Source organism: Sarcophilus harrisii, chromosome 5 (assembly GCF_902635505.1).
Source record: "Sarcophilus harrisii chromosome 5, mSarHar1.11, whole genome shotgun sequence".
In the NCBI taxonomy this organism is placed as follows: domain Eukaryota; kingdom Metazoa; phylum Chordata; class Mammalia; order Dasyuromorphia; family Dasyuridae; genus Sarcophilus; species Sarcophilus harrisii.
In genome coordinates, this window is record NC_045430.1 from 28,072,457 (window position 1) to 28,096,087 (window position 23,631).

General features: G+C 35.6%; 2 long non-coding RNA genes across 6 annotated transcripts in view; one reads left to right on the forward strand and one right to left on the reverse strand.

Moving 5' to 3' along the window:
- The window catches only part of LOC116419689, a 78,115-nt gene that overhangs the window by 16,381 nt on the left and 38,103 nt on the right, over positions 1-23,631 (forward strand). The window lies entirely within an intron of this gene.
- LOC116419690 overlaps positions 1-23,631 on the reverse strand; it is a 121,950-nt gene that overhangs the window by 13,875 nt on the left and 84,444 nt on the right. For both annotated transcript variants that reach the window (XR_004229973.1, XR_004229972.1), the window contains exon 6: positions 9,110-9,225. This is a non-coding gene — a long non-coding RNA (uncharacterized LOC116419690). The remainder of the gene's footprint in view (positions 1-9,109; positions 9,226-23,631) is intronic.

Genomic DNA, 23,631 nt, shown 5'->3' on the forward strand with positions numbered 1-23,631 from the left:
AGCCTAGAACTTATTGGCCTAAAATAATAGAGAAAAATAACAACGAGCATTTATATAGTCCTTTATAGTTTGCAAAGAGCTTCACAAATAATATATCATTTTATCTTCAAACAGCCTTGAGAGGTCAAAGCTGTTTTTATCCCCAATTTGGTGGGGGGGACGCAACTGGAACTAAGTGACTTGCCTAGGGTCACACAGCAAGTAAGTGAAGTCACTGGAATTAATGTTTTCCTAACTCCGTAGTGATGCTCTCTATCCATTGCCCCAGCCAGCCTGCCCCTTCCCTATTTTATAAATAAATAAACTGTGGAAGACTTGTCCACAGTCATCCAGCAAGTCAAGACATCACTCTGAGATGTCACTGATCCTTTTCAAAAACAACTAACAAGTAGATTTTTGACTCCAGATTCCTCCCTCTGTGCCTCGACATTCTTTAATCATAGAAGTGTGAAACTACAAATAAAAGGGACTTTGTGGATAGTCTAGGACAATCCCTTTATTTCACAATAAGGAAACTGAGTCATAGGGGAGGTTAAGTCATTTCCCCAAGGTTATGCTGGTAATAAATATCATAAGAAAGTTTGAACTCTTTCCACTCCGTCCTCATCTTTATTTTTTTGACTTTCCAGTTACCTTCAAGTTAAACCCAAGTGCCATATCTTGCACAGAGACTTTCCGATATCCCTGGCTACTAATGCTTTCCTACAAAATGAAAATGAATCAATTTTGTACCTACATAGAACTATAGCTGCCATCTTCTACATTAGATTGTAAAACTATTCAAAGGCAAGTATGGTTCATTTTGGTATTTCCACCTTGGATACCGAGTTCTTACTACATCATGAATGCTTAATAATTATCTCTTGATCAATGCAATGCCTTCAAGAAGCTTACATTCCAATATAGACCTTAGGAGACCTGCTTCCCAAACTTTTTATGAAGTCTGTGTGTATGTGGTTTTATTATGATTTGAGGTAATTTTTGACCAAAAGATCTATTTTCCTAGAATCTCCTCACAAGTGAGAATTGCATGACTGACTCCGATTACTTCCCAAATCTCTCTGTGTTTTGGTTGCTCTAACTGTAAAATTGAGAAGGTGAGTGTTTGTCGAAATCCTAAATACCAAATCAGATTCATTTCAGCCCTCATCTTTAATCATTTGGTTCTCTAGTGGTACAAAAACAGTCATTGTTAATTCTTTAAATTTGAATTTCTTAAATTTAAACAGTTAAAAATGAAGTCAATGAATTCCTTTAAAATATTTTAAGCTAATAGGTCAAAGCAATGCTATTTAAGTGAAAATGTATATATATTAACAATTACTCGGTCTCTCTCCCTGAAAAATCTTCTTTTCCTGTGGTAAAATTTCACTCCACTGGTAGGCTAGTATATCTCATGGATCTTAACTACTCCAAAAATATGAATGATATTAATAAGGCAAAAGCAACCACTTTCCTATTTGCCTATCTTTGATACTGCTTATGAAGGGATATAATGAGGATAGGGTGACAGTGGCTTAGTACCAAGCTTCCAACATTTAGAGGGAGCTGAGAGTTAAGAATTCTTTAAACTGACAAAATAATTGATCTTTCGCACCTACTTATTAGCAAGAATAATAAGCCCTTCTTTTGAAAGCCCTGGAGATCTGCTCTTCATCCAGTCTAATCCTGTCTTCTCCCCATTTGATGGCCTTTCTATTCGTGAGTAGTAGCATCTTTGTTAACCTATCAGAGTGGTAACCAGTTTCTCCCATCACTGGCCCTTATGCCTTTGGTCTGAAACTTCTTACTGAGTTTTCCCCTCTCAATGATTTTTCTTTCTCAGAAATATATTTGATGTCTCTTGCTCCAGGAACATTTGCTACTTACTTATAGACCAGTTAGACATTTCTCAGATGCCGAAAAAGTGGATGATTTGAGAAGCTAAATTTCAGGAAGATTTACTTTAAAAAAAAAAATTTGGTTTGCCATTTGCCATTTTTTGATTCCCTTCGTTCTTTTGTGTACCCTGAAGGCAAGTGAATTCTGATAGATAAAATTACCCAGGCTATTCCTACTACTGGTACCTAATGTTCAGAATCTTGATTTGCTATGGCCTGACGGAAGCCCAATTTATCACCTGCTAAGGGTTTAGTTGGCAGAGGAGTTGGGGGAGGGAATGGGGAATTTAGGCTGACATAAGCCACTTGATAAATTTCAAATCTGGGCTTCTGTGACTTTTTGGGATTTAAAATTCTTCTGGCTGCTTGCACACCTGGAGAGAATATCTCCCTGGGCAGGGGAGAGAGGGCCCTCCTCTTCCCTTCACAAATCAAATAAATACATATTTATGCCAGAGATATTCTCCACGCTTGGTTGGTCATATGGCAAGGTAAGACTTGTTTTCTACTGAAATCCAAAACGGATTTAAGGATGTACCAATTTGTCTCTTTCAGGATACAGTGCTTTCTTAAAGGGCATCATTTTTATGCTAATAATGCCCAGACTGGTATATTCTCTGCATCAGTGTCTGGTGTTTATATTCCAGTCTAAGTGGATATCAAGGAATGGGTGGATGCACCTTACTGCGAATAACTTGAGTTATATGCAATCAGAAATACAATCTCGTCTTTTCCATTAAATATTTCTTCTCTCCTCTCTGATTTTCAGACCTTAGAGACTAATCCTCACTGTGTTGACAAAGTGCCTACTGGTGGGGACCAGGGAACCTTTAAATTTCCACCTCAGGGATTTCTTATTAGCTCAGTTGTTAGATTTAGTGAACTTCATTGTTTGGGGGTTTTAAAAAGCTGATTATTTTTTTCTATTTTTTTTTCTTTCTAAGTTCCAGGAGAACTGCTAGTGTCTCAAAATGTAATCCGCAAAGGAAAATGTTTTCCTTGAACAAAACACAATTAAAGCACCATTTCCCATCTGTACCCTTCTCTTCACTACCTTGTACCCCAAGCTACTAATGCCCTTCTCTAAAAAAAAAAAAATTGTAAAAATTTATTCTAAAATTATTTCTTTGTTTATACATTCTTTTCTTTAACAGAATGAAATCTCCTTGAGGGCAAGTACTATTTCTTTGGTGTTTTTGTTTGTTTGTTTGTTTGTTTTGTATCCTTAGCAGCTAGTACTGCTGGGTGCTTAAAATGTTTAAAAATTCTTGTTGGGTGATTGTTCTATTGGTTGAGTTAAAAAAAAAAAAAAGCTGAAGTAAGAATAAATGCCTGGATCAGGACAAAAGTTCTACTTGTTCCCTATCCCACCATTCTTTTCAGAAAAGGAAATAAAACTCAGAGGAAAAAGAAGGAATGATTAAAAGGATTATGACACATAAATACCAGGATGTTACAGGAAATGGGCAAAAGGATGTTTTTCTTGGTCGTTGCTATTGTGTAAATTGTTTTCTTTGTTTTGTTTATTTCCCTCTGTCTCAATTCATATAAGTGCTTCTAGGGTTTGTTTGTTTGTTTTTTTGTTAACTAACTTTAGGACACATATGCATTTTAATCAATTCAATGACCAATCAGAGCACAGAAGATGAAGTCTGAATCCCTTCTTCTGACCTTAGTGGGGTTGAACATGGCCAATTTGTGAATTTATTTTGCTTGACTGGGTATATTTGTTATAAGCTTTTACTTCTCTTCCTTTACTATTTCAAGGATAGAAGGTTAGAGGGAATATATTAAGAGGAAAAAAGGGAAGTCAGAATTCATATCTATTGAGATATAATCTTGTTAAAGAATGGATAAAAAAAGCAGTTATTTAGTGTTATATGCCACGTACTGTCCTAAGCCCCAGGGATACTAATTCAAAAAAAGAGACAACAACAAAAGTGTCCATCCTAGCAGAGTTAGACAACACTTATAGGGAAATGTTGGTCAGAGAAGAATTGGCTCTTGGGATTTGAAAGAACAGTGAATAGACTAATAGGATCATTCTTCAAAATGAGGCCATTGATTTAATTATTGACACCCTCCCTTCAAAACATATTGAGTAGATGTCTAGATGACCATGGGTACACCTGAGGTGGCTAGATTTGCTGAGCTCTCTACAATCAGAACAATAATTCCAAAGCAGAGTGGCTTAGCTCCCCCAAAACATGACCTCTGGGAGTCTAGTATGGAGAATATGGCAGAGAGACAGATGACAAAAAGATAAATGTAAAAGGAAGTAAATACAAATAACATACAAAGGAAACTTTCTCCACATTGTTCTCAATAGCCAGAATGAGTAGGATTAAAGAAAACTATGATTGGCATTTAAACATCTGGCAAATAAAAATTCTCCAGGTTATAGCCAATTACAATTGAAGGTGATCAAATGTAAGGTAGAAGGATGTCCAATGAGAGGTCAGTTATAGAATGCTTGTATTTGTTCTTAAATCAACTTGGATGATTTTGAGCATGCTTAGAAGGATCAGATGCTAATTGTTTAATCCCCCTTACATATGCAATGGAAAGACATTTGGGGACTGGAGGTAGGATGAAGTTAAATCCTAGCTAAGCAAGGCAGCATAATAATATGATAGTACTACTTTGTTTTACCTAATTCTTAGAAATCACTGGAAGAAAAGAAAAGGAAAAAAAAAAAAAAAACTAACAACTAAACATTCTGTTTTGTAAGCTACACCAAAGATCAAAGAATTGGAAAGAAATTTAGAGACAGTTTAATACAATCCATTTTTTTTTTTCCAGAAGAAGAAACTGAAAACCACAGAGGAGGAATAGCTCACTCAAGGTCACAAAAGTAGTAATCAATAAAGCCAAGAATCAAAGGCAGATGAAGCTTTCTATATTCCTTTCTTAACAAACCATCTTTTTATGTATTTGCATTTTATAGTGGGGTGAAGTTATAGGGGTATGCATTATTGCTGGCAGAACCCTCAGAGATTATCTGGTCCCATCTGCTAATTATTTTGGTGGTGCTCACTCAGTGAAATTGTATATCAATCATCATGACTCCATTTGGGGTTTTCTTGGCCGAGATACTGGAGGGTTTGCCATTTCTTTCTCCAGTTCATTTTACAGATGAGGAAACTGAGACAAACAGGGTTACCCGGCTAGCAAGCAGCTAAGGCCAGATTTGAATTTGAGAAGATTCATTTTCTTGACTCCAGACCCATTACTCTCTCCATTGCCCCTAATTTTACAGTTGAAGAAATCAAATCACAAAAGCTAAATGACTTGTCCAAAGTCACATAGGTAGTGTTAGAGTGGACCTCTAAATTTAGAACTACTGTTCTTTCCACAGTCACAGGCTGCCTCACATCTTAACCCTCTCAATGTTTACATCCTAATCAACTGAGTTCAACAAGCATTTCTCAAACACTTCCTCCTATGTGCTTGGTGTTTTGGGAAAGTCTTAACCCTCAAGTAATTTCCATTCTTTATCTATTTGTCTATCATCTTTCTGCTTGATTATCTATCTTGCATTCTTATATTATATTTCAGAGTGCACATACTGGATAAACTTTAAGGGGAAAGGGATCTCCCCAGATTTGTGCATGTCTAAGAAGTATTCCACATTAATGGCTCTCCATCTAATGGACATTCTCTGTGGGTGAAGTACATTTATGTATGGACCCAGAGTGCCAGGAGCTATTCTGATAATGAGCACACCTTTCACATGTGTGTGAAAAGCCATTTAATGACTTGACATGTATTCCTTTAGTGTAAAATAAAAGTTTCCTATTTATTTTAAGGAGAGTGGTAGCGCTGTGATACTCTGGTGAGGAGATGCAATATAATAGGATTCTGGAAGACTTGGTGAGAAGTATAGAAAAATGAATTAATGAGGAATCAGCAAAATGTAGGTATAGAGAGACGAATTTATCAGGGAGCCAAAAGGTCAGTCAACAGCAGTATAATATCTAGCAACTAAAATAGCTGGAACATTTCAGATTTATGTATAACCATATTAACCAACTAGGCAATCAACAAGCATTTATTAAGCAACATTTATGTGTCAGTCACTGTGCTAGGTAATGGAGATAAGAAGACAAAAATTAATCAGTCCTTGCCCTCAAAAAATTTCGTCTAAAGCAGGATTTCATAAAAAATTTTTGTCTCATGTGCTATTTTCAGCAATCTGATGTACCTTCTCAAAAGAATATTCTTAAATAGATAAAACAAAATACATACTTTGACAAAAGAAACCAAATTCAATAAATATAGATCTTTATCTATTTGTCTATCATCTTTCTGCCTGATTATCTATCTAGCATCAATCTGCTCTCTACCTGTCTTTCTATCATCTTTCTGTCCATTCACACACATTCATGGACACTCAGAACTCTGGGTGGAACCAATGATACTAGATGTTCACTAATGTCCCACGTGGATACCTCACTACTGTGTGTGAGTTAACCTAAATTTCCTAATGCTAGGACAGTTGAGTTCAAGATCTGAACATTTTCCAAGTTGCAATGTCTTTGAGTTCAGGCTGTATGTGTTCAGTAGGAGGAACAGCTAGCCATGTTCTGAGAGGTTCATCAATAAGGTGGCAAAAATGGGGAATTCTTTGATCACAGCAATTGTTGAATATTATTTACTAAATCACAGGTGTGTTACAATCAGGGTTAGTGAGTAGAGGGCCCACACTGATGAAACCATTTGCCTCAAGGACTTTCATCATTTTGTTCATGATATATCTTTTTATATAGAACTTTCATCTTTCATATAGAATAAATTATTGATTGTCTAAGTATGGTTTAAATATATCATGGAAGTTGTTCATTTCATCCCGACTTTCCTCCTTTTTTTGGCTTATACATTTCATAATAAAGGAAGAAAAGAAGAAGAGTGGGAGAAAGAAACAAAGGGAGGAGGGAAGAAGGGAGAGAAGGAGAAAGGAGGGGAGAAAAATGAAAGGAGGAATCCAGAAAGGAAGGAAAGAAAAGAAGAAAGGAGAAAGAGAAGAAGAAAGGGAGGGAGGGAATGGAAGGAAGGAAAAAGAAAGGAGGAAAAAAGAAGGGAAGGGGAAATGAAGAATGGAAAGAAGGGAGGAAACAAGGAAGGAAAGAGGAAGAAATGAAAAAAGGAGGGAGAGAAGGAGAGAGAAAGGGAAGGAAGGATAAAGGGAGGCAGGGAGGGAGGGAAAGAATGAGAAAGAGAGGGAGAAAGGGACGAAGGAAGGAAGAGAAGAAGGAAGGGAGGAAGGGAGGAACCCATCAACCCATCCAAACCTATTATTATTATTATTATTATTATTATTAAGTCACCATGCTAAGAAGTTTACAAATATAAATTCATTTAATCTCAAACAACCCTGGAAGATAGATACTATTATTTCCATTTTACCTGAAACAAACAGAAATTAAGTTACTTATTCAAAGTTACATAGCCCAGGAAAACAAAAACACAATATTATCATTAATGAATTCAATTAGGAAAGTAAACTTGTTACTATTGTCCATGCTCAAAAAAATTATATGCCATATTATAAAGTCACACATCAATTATCAGCACTAAATAATCTGCAAGTAAAAAATCTACTGTCTTTGAGATATGTGTGAATCTGATATTGCTGGAGAATAGTTGTCCAGGGAAGAGTCGTATTCCTGATTATATTTGTGAAAGGTTAAAAACATAAGAATGTCAAGAGCACTATTATTATGAGAAAACTCAGGTTGCAGCCCTGGTTCTAATATTTACTAGTGGCACAGCTCATTTCAAGTTCCTGTATCTCTGATCCTCAGTTTCTCCAACTATAAAATCGGGACAGCAGGTAATTTTTCTACTACCTTGCCTCCCAGAGTGGGTATGAAGCAAGGATAATATCTTCCATAAAAACTAGAAAAATATAAGCTACCAATGTTATTATTCCCCCCATAAAAACTAGAAAAATATAAGCTATCAATGTTATTGTTCCCTTTTTGTGCTGAGGTGTCTTAAATTGTAGCAGAAATAAAAGAGATATTCATTTACAATTGTTATTATATGAAATTACTAGAGTCCCTTTTCTTTTTCTTAATCCATTTCCATTCCATTCAGCTGGCATTGTTAGCTAGCAGATAGAGAATTAACTTTAGAATTAGGTAGAACTAGGTTCAGGTCCCATCTCAGCCCCATCTTCTATATCCTGGTTGTGAGCTTCTGGGAAAATTAACTCTTAGTACTCCCAGAAAGGGAGGAAGGGAATGGAAGGAAGAAAAAAGAGAGGGAGGGGGAAATGAAGAATGGAAAGAAGGGAGGAAAAAGACTCTAAGTTTCAGAGAAAATGGCTATACTACAATTGGTGGAAAGTGTTTCCCCATTAGAAGTCCATCCATTTTGGGGGATGGGAGGAAATCCACACTCTTGAGGTAAATTAAGGAGACACAGTGGTACTGTAAAAGGTGCTGAGCCTAGGGTCACAGGAATCCAAGTGAATCTCAATACTGCCTTAGTGCCTTCAAACAAGTCATTTATCTTAACCTAAGTTTCTTTATCTGTAAAAGGTCCCTTTCAGATCTATTCTTATGAACCCTACAATCCTCATGGGGGAAGCAGTGTTGCACAGAAGAGAGAAGGTTAGTCTCTGGGTTAAGAAGGTCTGGCTTGAAATCCTGTCTCTTATTTCAAACTCACTGCATGATTCTGAGTAAATCACCTAACCTCTCAGGTGCCTCTTAAGACCTAGAAGTCATAGAACAGTCACCCATGTACACTAGTAGAGACAGTTTCCCAATAGTTCCCTCAGACTGATGAAATCAGAGGTCTAGATCCATCACAAAGCAAGCCAACCCAGCTCAGATTCAGTCCATTTCTCTCAGTGATGGTCAAACTGACTGTGAGCTCCATACAAGCTCCAATACTTCCACAGGCAAAGACTTTTATCCACAGGCTTTTAGCTAAGTAACAATCTCTGCTTAAATTCCAACCATTTGGTCTCCAAGAAATAATGAAACAAAACACACATTCAGATAGACATATGTACCTTGTTGTGTTTGTGCAAGTGTTGTAATGTAATGGGTGTATAATTCCCTGAAAGCCTGGTTGTTATATCCATCTGCTCTTATTTCCCCAGCACTCAAATGTACAACCAGGATACAAAACCTAAAAGCTAAAAACAAAATTTAAATACACCCAAACACATGAGGAACGCTTCCAGAACCCTGCTGCCAATGCCAAAGTCTACTTACTTTGTTGACTTCTCAGTCAGAGTTTCAAGAGGACGAGATTTTTATTCCCAGCATCAGAAGGCACCAGATATTCCACAACGGACCTCATTAACGAAGCTTAAGGGGTTCTTGAGAAGCTTAAGACAAAGAAAAAAATCCAGTTTGGATTGGAGGGGCATGAGAACACTGAAAAAGTCAAAATGCATGACTATCATTTAGGCAGATGGAAATAACACGTCTTTAATTAAGCTGCAGACCTAACGAAGCAGAGACCAGAGATGGGTTTTGTTTTTGTCCTGATCGGTTACATCACTCTTTGCCCTGGAGTTCCAGTTTTGCCCTTAACCTCTTTAAAGAACCTTCATGTCAGTGGTTGTTAAATCATTTACAGACTCCCATTAGCATGCTATAAGTCCACATTTGGTGAATGAAGAAAGTAACTTCTGCTGATTCAGGATGTCCTCCTGAAAATACTGCTGCACTTCTTATCACCTCCCCAGTCTTGTGGAACAGTGCAAAATGCACAGGATTTAGAATTAGGAAACATATGAGTTTGAATTCAGGCTCTGATACAGCCACAAGATTTCGGTCAAGTGACATCTTAATTACACTTCATTTTCCTCAGTTATAAAATGTAGGTTTGGAAAGGATCATTAAACTGACTGTGGTATACAAAAATAATGGAATATTGTTGTTGAAATCATTTCAGTCATATTCTTCACAATTCTATTTGGAGTTTTCTTAGCAGAGATTAGAGAGTGGTTTGTCATTTTCTTCTTTAACATATTTTACAGATGAGTAAACTGAGGTAAATGGGGTAAATGATTTGTTTAGGGTCATACAGCTAGGATGTGCCTGAGGTTGGATTTGAATTCAGGAAGATGAATCTTTCTGACTCCAGACTTAGTACTGTGTGTACCAACCCACTGATGCTAATGGAACATTATTGAACCTTAAGAAATGAAATGCATGAGAAACTCAGAGAAGCATTGAAATACTTGTGTGAACTGATGCAGAAGGAATGGGAAAAAAAACAGGAAAATGCACTCCATGAATGATCAATTTAAGTGAAAAGAATAAAAAGATAAAAACTAATTAGTATGTAATTATAATGACCAATCTTTGCCCTGGAGAAGAGAGAAGGAAATTATTCTCCCTTCATTCTTTGAAAAAGTGGATGATTATAGGTGTAGAATGTTGCAAATGCTACATATATCAGAAATGACTGATGTGTGGACTGGCTTTAGAAAAAAGTTTTCCCCTACCCTCAGCCTTCTCTTTTTTTAAGGGAAGGCCCATTGGGAAATGGGAAGGAAGGGGAATGTGTAACAAATAACTGATATAAAAGCAAAAGAAATTAGTAATATTTTTAAAAATGAAATGAGGCAAATGAAAATATAGGGGTTAGATTCAATGGACTAGATCTTCATAGGTCTCATTAAGTATGAATTCTGAATTCCTTCAACTTGACATATATGATATAGACCACAAAATCTTGCACTAGTTTAAATGATGCCAATATTTTTTAATTTTCCTCTAGTTCTTTTGTGTATGAGTGTATGTGTCCTCATTCTCTATTAGATTTAAGCTCCTTCAGTGTGGGACCATATGTTGTCTCTTTTTAGGATATCCCACAATGCCTGGAACCAGTCAGGTCAATAGATGTACTTTTTTTTTCCAACAGTTAGAATGTTTCTCCTAAAATTCAGATTTGCTGAAATAACAGTACATCAAGCTAAGATGGTGCTTTTTATTTATTTGTGGGAAAAACAACAAAGGGATATTATGATTTGTCCTTCTTTCCTGTCAACCATCAATCCATCTCATTCAGACAGCTGCATTGATTTGACCCAATCCTGTGGACTCAGCCTTATCCCACACTCTAAGGTCAATTTCTGGCACTAGACAAAGGGATAAGAGGATTGGCATTACAATAGCTAATGGCACAGCATCAAATCTGTCTTCCATTACAGCTGGTTCCACTCTGACCTTGGCATCATTGGCTCACTGGCTAGACTCTTTGCTTTATATCACCAGTTTCCCTTTATATCACCAGTTTCCCATGTGCCCTAGTGCCCAGCAGTTGAGTTTCTTGCCAGGTCCTTCAGTCTCCTGCCATTTCATTCTTACCTCTCTAGCATCTTGACTGCTCCCTCTCTTCAATTTTTTCTCTTAGAATCTCAAGTTTTCTTCAAAACTAAGCTCAGTGACACCTTTTTTATGAGGTCTTTTCAGATCTTCCACCCTCCCACAGAGTTAATGCTATTTGCCGAGAGATGACTTTTTATTTATTCTTTATATATTTGGTTTAGAAGACAGCATGGCATTATGGGTATAGAACTTCCAAGTCGAAAAGACCTTGGTTCAATTTCTACTTCTGGTAAATGTTGTCTGTGGGCAAGTCACAGCCATTCAGTGCCATGAGACAAGTCTAAGACTATAAATTAGCAAAAAGGTGCCAACCTCCATTTGTAGAGGAATTTTTCTTGTTTGATTGTAAGCTCTTTCAGGGCAGGAACTATTTTTTGCCCTTTTGTTTCCCTGGTGCTTAGTTCAGCACTTAGTATATAGCAGGTGTTTAATAAATACTTATTGATTGATTGGAAGTTCAACCTAGGAAGAAAATAACAAGTATAGTCCTTATCTATGTCCTTATATTTTCTACATACTGTGCTAATAGAAAGTCATCTGTGTACGTCTAGTTCCTTACTCATCCAAAGAATAATTTGTTTGAAAGTGACTACCTCAAAAATGCCTTACAATTCACGCACTGATCCCTGACTTTCCCATTAGGTATCAATCACCAAGAACTAGACATTTTCCCAGCAGCCACATGTAAGCTACCCTCTCTTTTCATCTCTTTCTCATGAATCCATCTTCAAATCAACAGAATCTCTGCTATTAAGCAAGGCAGGATGATCTACTAGCATCTAGCTCCACTGATTCAGATCTTTATTATTCTCCTTGTCTCTTTATGCCAGTCCCATGCCTCTGGTTTCCCTAGTCTACTCTTCCCTCTCCCTACCTTAACCACTTGTTCTCTTATTTACAAACTGACTTTCATATGAGGCTTGTACCTTCTCCCCAGAAATGACTTTGCCTATATTTTGTATATTCTTAGATGCACATGAGAAAGTTCTCGAAGGTAGCATTGCTTTGTTATGTCTTGGTATCCTTAGAACCTAAGACACTGCCTGGAATAAAGTAGGTGCTTAATAAATGGGGTTTTTTTGGACTGAATTAAAAATAAGCAAGAGTTTGTATTTTGTAATTCACATCCCCAGTACTTAACAGAGTGCCTAGTGAACAGAAACAGCTCAATAAATCATTGTTGAATCAATTAAATAATAATATTTAAAGTTTAAGCAAAGACTTTCTATTTCATTTTTTTGCCAATAGCTAGTAATTTTATATCTATATCATATTCATACAAAATTTAAAATCCTCCAAATTTGAATTATTTGGAATTTGAAAAGATGTTAAAATGAAACTTCCTTGGGATATATTGGGTGTTTCATGCCATAAAAATATAGTCATACCAGGAGATCTATAATGTAACATTTCTTTAGTATGCCTTTGGGTTTTGGGTTCAGCAATTTTTTTTTTTACTATAACTTTCATTATGTAATATAAGACTATTGTGATTCTCTCAAGGTCTTATTCAAATGCTTTCTATAATTTCTCATATTTTTAGTAAAAAAAAATCTACAATTTTCTCCTCATGCCTCAGATTAGTCATCGTATTTGTACACATCAGGAACAATAGTAACTGCTATTTATGTTAAATGTCTTTCAAAGCACTTTACATACATATTCTCAATTGGATCTCCCAGTGTACAGTAGTAGTTACTACAGATTTATACTCTCTTTTATATCTTGGTTGGCAAGAAATGACTGTTTGTTACATAATGATGGACCCCTCTGGTATTAACCCAGAACACACACCAACAAAGGACTTGGGTGAAATGATTTATTTGTGCCTTTAAGTAGTACATTTAGATAAACTGTCTCCAAGAGGTTGTTATCTTACTTATAGAAAGATAGGGGAGAAAATGGATAAAACACTAGACTTGAAATCAGGTAGAATTGGGTTAAAAATCTACCTCAAACACTTACTAGCTATGTGACCCTGAGCAAGTCATTTATCCTGTTTGCATAAGTTTCTTTAACTGCAAAGTGAGAAAAATAATAACCCCTACCTCCCAGTTTTATTGTGAGGATCAAATGAGATAATAATTATAAGGTGCTTAATAAATGCTCGTTTCCTTACTTCCTTTTGCTCATAGTAAAGGTCAAGAGTGGGATCCAATCTATCTAGAATATTGGTAGTAGTTGGAAATCATCAAATTACATTTCTCTGAAGTATTCTATGAATAACATGGTTTTAATTAACAGGACTTAGGCCAAATTATATATTTATTTGAAGATCCGAAAACCTTCTGTAAATGGTGATATACCTTCAATAACTGTTGAGAATTCATTTCTGTTCTTAGAAATTAACTAACCTAGCTGCTAAAAAGGTTCAAGTATTTTAAGGCAAATGCCTTAAAATATTATCTGTAGATCTTGGAGTAGAGGATGGGGAGGGGGTTCCTAACTTCCATTTTTCCTTTGTCATAGTTGACATCTATTAAAATTCATAAAGAAATTCCCCTTAAGATTCCCAAGGCAGGAAAGCTTATGTGTCAGGAAAAGGTTATAGAAAAGGGGGTATGGAGAGTGGGCAACAATAACAAAAAACTGCTGATATTTAGCGCTCACCAATTAGGGATTCTTTTGCCATTTGGCAAATTCCATGACTAACAAGGCACACAGAAAGCAACCTCCTGGTAAACATCTGGTTTTCCTTGCTAAGAGTGAATATGGTCTTGATTTAACCTCTTTGAGTTTCAGTTTCCCAATCTGTAGAATAAGATAGTCAAGACTAAATGTCTGCTAAGGACACTTGAAGCTCTAAATCTATACTCTTTTGACATTTGGCCAAATGGGTCCATTTTATCTTTCATTAGACAACATTCAGAGACCTTAAGCTTTGAGTACAAAGAGGTGGTAGGGAAAGCTCTGACATTCAATGGACACTCTATACCACGCCAGCGGCAAAAATCCTTTGCTTGTGTGGAACAGATGACCTTTTGTTCTGTAATGATGGACCCTTTTGGTATTACCCCAGAACATTCAGCAACAAAGGGCTTAGGTGAAATGATTTATCTGTACCCTTTAGGGAATCAACAAGCTTTTATTGAGTACTTAGAAGGTACTGAGTGCTACCTGTACCTCACTGGTAGGATACAAAGAAGCCAAAAACCTTGATCCTGTTCTTGATCAGTTCAGATTTTAATGGGAGTGAGACAACAGTGCAAAAAATAAATTTTACGTAAAACATTTGTACAGAGTGTACTGTTGTCTATTGTGGCAATTTGGAGAAGTTTAAGATAAAGCATTTTCAAAAGGCCTAATGGATGGTAGAGAGGCAAAATGCAACCTTTCTTATAATGGCTTTTTTTTTTTTCTCCAGCATGGTATAGTAGATAGAATGATGGACCTACAGACTGAAAGACCTGGTGAATCCTTCCTCAGATGCTTACTAATAGTGTTACCCTGGGCAAATCAACCATATTCCCATAGGACCTCAATGAGCTTAAGTTTTTTCTTCTATAAAATGAAAGGGTTGGATCTGATTCCCTCTAAATCTTTTCCAGTTTTAAATCTATAACTATGATCTACAGTGCTTTTGTGCAACCTTGTTATTCCTCAGAGCAGTAGAACAGCAGATTTGTAACACTCGGGTATATTTGCCATATATTATTTTTCAGTCATTGCTTTATATCCATATCATACCCTGGATTCTTAGCTACATGAGAACAACGTCTCTTTCATTCATGTTTGTATTTTCTTCAGAGTCTAAAACAACACTCAAAATTGTTTCAATTCAATCATTTCAGCTTTTTGTGACTCCATTTTGGGGTTTTCTTGGGAAAGATATTAGAGTGGTTTAGTGTGTCCTTTTCTAGCTCATTTTACAAATGAGAAAACTGAGGCAGGTGGGGTAAAATGACCTCCAAAGATCACACAACTTGTGTCTGAGGTCAGATTTGAACGCATGAGGATAGAATTTGTCTGACTCGAAGGCCAGAGCTCTATCCACTGTGCCACCTAGCTGCCCTACTCACAAGATAGTCAGTGATTAAGAAATATATACTGAATTTATTTGGATTGTTCATGAGTTAAATGGTGGCAAGGAGAGGTGCCCTAGCTCAAGATCCTTCAGTAGCTGTCTATTACTTCTACATTAAACTAAAAACCTCTCTATTTGGCTTTCTTTTATAGATTAGCATACCTTCTCAGACTTATTTCATACAACCATGTTCTTCCAAATTGGCCAATTTGTTGTTTCCTATCATCTCCCCTATCCCTAGAAAGGGATTCCTCTCTTCTACCTCTTCAAATTCTTTCCTTCCTCGGTAGCTTAACTGAGTTACCACCTCTAACAAGAAGTCTTTCTAGAATCTCCCTTGTTATTTCTGCTGCCTCCTACCTCCTGTATTTCTTAAATCAATTAAGCAGTCAACAAACATTTGATACTTATAAATGTGATTTCCCGCTATATAATATAAACATTTTGAGGACAGGGAAACGATTATTCATCTTGTCTACTAGTTCATGAAAGCTTGCACATAGTAGGCACTTAAATGTTTATTAAAATTTCAAAATATGAGTAAATGACCTTATTTGTGATCAATACATTCTCTGTTCCAAAAAAGCCCGAGGGAGCAATACTAACCTCAAGGAAAACAGGATTTGCTTGTTAAAAATTTTCTCAAGACAACACATGTAAAACCACTGGGCAATGATAATACACATTTTCATTCTGAGTGAGCATATTTCATGCTTTTCACCTCGATTGGTGCCAGATTAATATCCTTAACATTGTAATATCCCAAATGAATCAAGAGAGAAGGCATTCAAGCCAGAAACATCCTTTTTGATACTAGATAGACTCCATTCTGTTTTCACTTGGGATGAAACTATCAAGAAAACACAAATTAACTAAAACTTTGGGGACAGAATTTAGTGTAATTGAAATTATTCAATTTAGAGTAATTATATCCTCACTTAAACCTAAATTAAACATGCCAAACTGTAATTATCTTCAAGTTGATGTCTTGGAAAATTATCCCCCCATTTTGCCCTGACACTGTTGACGATCTTAAACTCTTAAGGCTGAGTCAAGAGGTCTCATCCCTTTCTTTGGACTACAAGTCTTATGTAATGCTGAGCAATTATTTTAAGCCTCTTGAGAAATTGAGAAGGATATCATTAATGCCATAACATTATATGCAGAATTTGTGTTTTCAGCATTGGATACCACTAACTTAATATTACCATCAATAAGAATCAAAGGCAACAATAAATGGGTAATGCTGTAAATATTTAGTTGGAGAGAAGCTTATAGAAAACAAGTGGCAGTTCAGATTAACAAAATAAGGTGACCAAGACTTAAAACCATCCAGGTGTATTTCTGAACCAGTTTAAAATTTTGAAAGATGCCCAGCAGAAGGAAAAAAAAAAGGAAGTTATTATTTCCTTGGCTTCTTGAAGTCTTAGTAATTTGTAGGCACACAACTAAGATAGTCCAGTTTTTTTTTTTTTTAAATTAATGATGTCAACACTCCTGAAAGATTAGTCCCTGAAAGATTCCTATTTAACTAACCTTTTTGTCATTTGATTTGATTAAATTTAACAGCTGATGTGATTAAACTTGCAAGCTAGTTTATTCATCTTAATCTTTGGGACAGTAGGTGGGTATGATTTGCAAATATATTGGTCAAAAATAGATGAATTGAAATGTGCTGGGCTGGCATATTGTCAAACACACAATAAAAGTCACACACACATACAACATATGAATATGCCTCCAATCTAGGAAAATATTCACATTAATACCAGAAGCAGTTCAGAGGAACCTTGGCCGACATCCCATCTGTTCCTATGAATTAAATTTAGAAATCATATGTAATATAGACATTTCTGTCTGAATATCATAAAACCCTGACACATCGAGGCTTTCATTAAAAAGCTCTGAGATGTGACTTGAATACCAATCTGTCTTAGTTAATTAGTATTTTCAGTTTAGCATATTCACTTTCAGACATATTGCTGTTTGCACATGGTAATTTAGGTAAACAGATACCATCCACAGCTGCATCAATTAACACTGCTAATCAAAACTGAATTCAGGTAATTAGGCCCATTTATGCAAAAAATGTGTAATTTTGGGAGGAAAGCTAGATTCTTCAAGATTATGTCAATAAAGAGAAGGTTTTCTTTTTCACAAATAAGATGGGAAAAGATGGGGAGAGAGCATCATTAATATATACCTCGTGCAGACAGAGTAAAATATCCAAATTAAATCTCAGTATTTAATTGGTCTGTATTTTGAGAAAGTGGGCCGTATTTTTTATCAATGTTTGTTTCAGTGTTTCCACGTAGAGAAGTTACTCGGGATTTGCCGAAGGATTTAATCACTATCATACAGGACTCATATGATTAATGAATCAGAGAGTATTTATATAATTAGAAGTGAGCATTGGTCAAACTTTTTCCCTATCTTGCTAGTATAGTCATTGCACACATGTTTCTTTTCTTCTAAAAATGTGAGTTTGTTTATCCTTAGATTAATAAGAATGATTTCATTGTTTCTACCAAGGAAGCACCTCCAAGCACAAACCATACAAATCTGTTTTTTTTTCTTCCAGACCCCACCAAAAGACTAATTGCAAATGACTTCTCTCATTAAATTCTATTGTTTAGTCATTTTTAGTTGTGTCACTCAATGTCCCCATTTGGGGTTTTTCTTAGCAAATGTACCTGGCCTGCTATTCCTCCAGATGCAAAAATTGAGCCTAATAGGATTAAGTGACTTGTCCAGGGTCACTGTAGCTAGAAAATGTCACAGGCTGGATTTGAACTCAGGAAGATGACTCTTCCTGACTCCAGGTTCAGCACTTTATCTACTATACTGCCCATCTATCATACCCATCAAATTTTGGAACATGACTAATCTAATTCTGGCAGGTATAGGTCATAATGGATAGAGTGCTGGTCTTTGCATAAAGAAGACCTGAGTCCAATATTACCTTAGACATTTACTAGTTATGTACCTTGGGTCACTTATTTAATACCTCTCAGCCTCAGTTTTCTCATCTGTAAAATGAGGATCATTATAGCCTCTATTTCAAAGAGTTATTGTGAATTTCAAATGAGATATGACTTGCAAAGCTCAAAGCATTGTTTAAATGCTATTATTATTATTACACAAGGAAATGGAATTTCATTGTTTTATGAAAAATACAGGTTAAGTCATTAAATAATAAATAAAAAGTTGGCAGCAAGCTACCAATTCATTAGTGATTGATCTGACCAATTTAATAAAATTTGATTTTTAAAATTTGAAAAAAATAGGTTTTTAAAAAGTGGAATGGTTGCTGGGTTATATGGTTATGCCTTAACAAATCTCACACTTTAGGATAAAAGTTCAGAGACTTTTGTATCATGGTAAATAAAAAAAATGAGGAAAATGAAGAACTACTTATTGCAGCTAATTTCCGTTATATGACTTCAGTTGTCAACCTTTACAATGGGCTTTCACAAGGGATGTGGTTAGCTTAAAGTTCATTAATGATTGGTATACAAAGAGTGGGCAAAATCTACATATTAAAACACTTGTCAGTAACTTGTCTTCCAAAATGTCTGAGCCTAAAAAGAACATTATACACAGAGAGTTATGGATTCAAAGATTAATGACCAAATTTAATCTATCATTTTGCCCATCACTGGCCAGCTCTTGTTCTTAGAATAAACCAATATAAGGCAGAATTGATTTTTCTGCAAAATAGCATGCTATCTTTTCTCAGACGGCAGTAATTGCTTTTCGCCTGGATACCATTTTTCGAAAAAAAATTTTTTTCATCTTCATGGAGTTTGTGCATAACATAAACAACTGCACAATTAACTCTGGAATACTCTTAAGAAGAGCTGGCTAATGAAGCCAGTGCCAACTCACCCATTTAGAGAACCCTCATTTTAAAATACCACAACACAATTTTCAATGTTCTAATGAACCATTTACTTCAATTAAGCTGTGAGAGTTAGAATAGGGATACCCACAACTTTGGAAGGTTCTTGACAGGTAGGTTTGAAGGATTTCCAAAGAAAAACCTGTAAGAACAACTGATATTTTGCAGAAACTGGGGGTGTGGAAGAAAGGCCCTTGTCAATTTTGCTATTTTTCCATTAATTGAACTGCTCTCCTTAATATGCCCTTAGGACAATGAGTAATACCCATGAGAGAAAGAGGAGAAAGGAAATTGCATTACACATTTGTACTTAATGAGTAATTGCAAACAGCCTACATCTCTTACCTCCCCTGCATTGTCTCCAAAGGGAGATCAATCTTGTATTTATCACTATCCTCAAACCCCATAGCTTTTTGGCCATATTTTAATATATCCCTTTATATGAAAAATGATAATAATATTAAAAGTAATAATAGAAACTGACACATATAATCCTTTGCTATTTACCATGAGCTTTGAAGGTATTTGTTTCTCTTCATTTTAGTTTTTCCTTCTGATATATTCCTCTATTTATTAACTGTGTGACTTTGAGCAAGTCATGTCTCCTCAGTGGACCTCAGTTACCTCATCTGTAAAATAATGTCTTGGATTAGGAGGTTTTAAAGGTACCTTTCCTCTCTAGCTCTAAGATTTGGGGACATAATGATTTTGTGGTTACTTGGTTTATTCATGTCCAAGTTACATGAGTTCCTGGTTTCCTGGGAGTTGGTCCCTGATCTTAGCTCCAATGATAAAATACTCCTTCCCAAAACTATCTGGTATTCATTTTGTATGTATTCTGTATATCATCACATATATGTATGTATTGTTTCCCCTGACAGAATTTCAGCTCTTTGGGAATAGGGACTGTTTGAGTTTTGTTACTATCTATCCTTGGGGCTTAGCACAGTATCTGGCATACAGTAGGGTTTTAAGAATACTTATTGACTGATTCTATCTGCTTACAGAGCATGAGATCCTTGAGGACAGGAACAGTTTCATTTCAGTCTTTGTATCCCTAGCACCTATCATATGCCTGGCACATAATAGAGAGTTTAAAGCTAAAACAATAAAGTGAAATGAACTGTGTACATAGTAAGAACAAAGTTGTGTGGGACGATCAGCTATGAATGACTTAGCTATTCTCAGCAATATAAATGATCCAGGCCTATTCTGAAGGATTTATGATGAAAAATGCCATCCATACCCTGAGAAAGAACTGAATTGTTTCTGAATTAAGACTGAAGCATCTTTTTTTTTTTTTTTTTTTTTTGGAGGGGGGATCTATTTTTCTTTTGCAACATGACTTTTATGGAAATATTCTGCATAACTTCACGTGCCTTTTCAATGGGGAGGTGTAGAGAGAGAATCTGGAACTCGAAGATTTAAAAACAAATATATAGGCAACTAGATGGCATAGGGAGTCAGGAGGATGTGAATTCAAATCCAGCCTCAGATACTTAATACTTTCTAGTTGTGTGATCCTGGGCAAGTCACTTAACTCAAATTGCCTCTCAAAAAAAAGTAAAAAAAAATATTTTGCATGTAACTGGGCAAAATAAAAATGTTAAAACATAAAAATGAAAATAAAGTTAAAGCAATTAAATGTAAAGCAGTCTTCTTTATTCTCAAAGGATATATAAAAGACACAGAGAAATTACAGAAAGATGCAGCAGCATAATCGAATTTAGATTTAGAAAATTTGGGTTTGAATTCTCCCATAATTACTTCAATAGCTTTGTGATATCATATAGATAATTTAAATTCACTAAGCCTTGGGTTTCTCATCTGAAAAATGGGATTATTAGTACTTGGACTGCCTACATACACCAGGTTATTCTGAACAAAGTACTTGAAAATTGGAAATTAATAAATACAATTTGAATTTATGTGTCAGATACTAGATATTCAAACTCACAAATGAAAAGTATCTAAGGGAATTAATGAGAAATTCCAAACAGCCTACATCTCTTACCTGCATTGTCTCCAAAGGGAGATCAATCTTGTATTTAATCACTTTTATCTGAGGGAAGTCTGCATAAGAATGCAGAGCTACTTGAAAGGGAGGGGGAATTGCTTTTGCCTTTCTTTATATTTCCAGTGTTTAGAATAGTGCCTGGACACATGTGATTGTTTAGTCATTTTCAATCACCCCATTTGGTACACACTAAGTGCTTAATAAATACTTGTTGATTTATTGGTGGCTTCAAATTCTATTTCTGCTAAGTGTTAGATTAGATGGTTGCTGAAATTTCTTCCAATTCAATTTATAATTCTATGATACTTGTAAAACCTCATATACATGTAAATAGAGCAGTGAGCCTGACTTCTGCAAGACCAGAGTTCAAATTTAATCTCAGGCACTTCCTAGCTATGTGACCCCTGGCCAAGTTACTTAATCCAGTTTGCTTCACTTTCTTTATATAAAACGAGCTAGAGAAAGAAATGGCAAACTATTCTAATATCTTTGCCAAGAAAACCCCATGGACAGTATTGGTCCATGGTCCATGGGGGTTCATAAAAAGTCATGACAGCAATATCATATAAATGTATGGGGATAAGATATGATCTCATTGGTACAAGGAGCTCCCAAGTAAGGAAATTCTTTCTACCAATGCAGGTTGGACTTGCTCTGAAATAGAGAAGTGTGTATAACATTGGAACATCAGGAAACTTGCCTAGGTGCACCCAACCAGCTCTCTATCCACTATACCATTTTGTCTCTCAATATTACTTATTATTATGGAACAAGTAATAAGTAGAGGACCATAAGTACCTATGTGGTCCAGATGAACACTTTAGTTAAATAATACTTGGAAGCTAATGGAAACTTAGCACTACTATCCTAACCTTTGCAACAAATGATAAAACACCGTTGCTACAGTATTCATACTGGTGGAGAATCAGCGTGACATTACTAGAAATGTCTCAACTGACTTTTTTCACTAACTACTTCCTCTTTGGAGTTATAGCTTTATAGAATCATAGATTGAGACGTGAAAGGAGACTCAGAGGTCTTCTGGTCCAACCCTTTCATTTAACAGATGAACAAACTGAGTTCTGGAGGGTCGAAGTCATTTACCTGGGGTCATGGAGGTAATGAATAGCATCACAGAAACAACATGGATTTTTTAAAAACTCATTTTTTTTTTTCCAGGCTACCACCTTGAAGGTATTGCCTATAAGAAGCTTTTTGAATACCAGTGATTTTGTTGTTTCAACCAAAATAATAAGCAATCCAAAAGCCAATGGCCTACTTTGTATCCTTTTTTTTAAAAATTTTGTAAGAGGGAGACAACTAAACCAAGTGTACAATGAAAAAATCAGATCATTAATTTAAGCTTGTTAATGGCAAAATAAAAATATTTCAAAACAGCAGGATAAAATGTCAGGGCTGAGCTTGGGCAGATCGATGAGGAACAAATTGATGGGAAAAAAGCAATATAGAGGAATGAAGTACACAAAAGCAAAGCAAATAATCATACTGCAGACATACATATATCTATGTGTATGTTTTTTGAGTTTGTGTTTTTCCCTTTGTTCTTTCCCTAATTTCTTGAACAAAAATAAACATAGAGATTTTCTCTCTTCCCTTCCTACATTATTTCTATAATGCAAGTGAGACTGTGGTCCTTTCATAGAATTAGAGAGAGAAATCATTCTGCTAGATATATCAGTCCAGTTTTGAAAATTCTAGTATTTTACTGCAAAAAAAAAAAAAAGTGAACATTGCAAGGTTCCATTGATTTGAGACTGGACATTTTATTTTTCAGAAGACGATATTGAATTTTATCTAAGTAAAAGCTATATTTCCTTTTGTAAAGGAACTCTTTGTGCTCACATTGGGAATTTAATTTAAGAGTAACATTTTCATAAACTTATCTCTTGCAATAAAACAAATCTTTCCTCATAAAACCATTCGACTATCCTCGTTATGATTTTAGGTGAATAGCCTGAAAGTTCCAAACCTACCCTTTTGTCAGGCAAGGCATAGATTGGTAAATCTATCCAAACATAGGAATAGGGATAGGGAATGGACTCGTGAATTCCTTGATGTGGGAACTCCCAGATGAGGAAAGTCCTTCTACCTTAACACCCCACTGTAATAGAATATGAATCTCTTTTGGAAAAATTTGGAAAAAGATCCTCAAATTAAATAGATCTTAGTTAACATAAATTTTATCTATTCTATCAGGTAATATCAACTTCTAAGGGGAATTCCAAAATGGTTTATTAATTTATTTTATTTCTTTATTTTTGCCAGCTAGTAGGTTTAGGCCATTCTACCTCAAGTGAAGTTTTTCATCATTAATATTTTATTCCTGAGCTTTAAGTGGAAGCCTATCTTTCTGAAGGGTGTTAAAAGAAGACATGAAAAGCCTAGGCAAAAATCAAGTCTCACACCTCAGGCTCCTTAATTTTTCTACT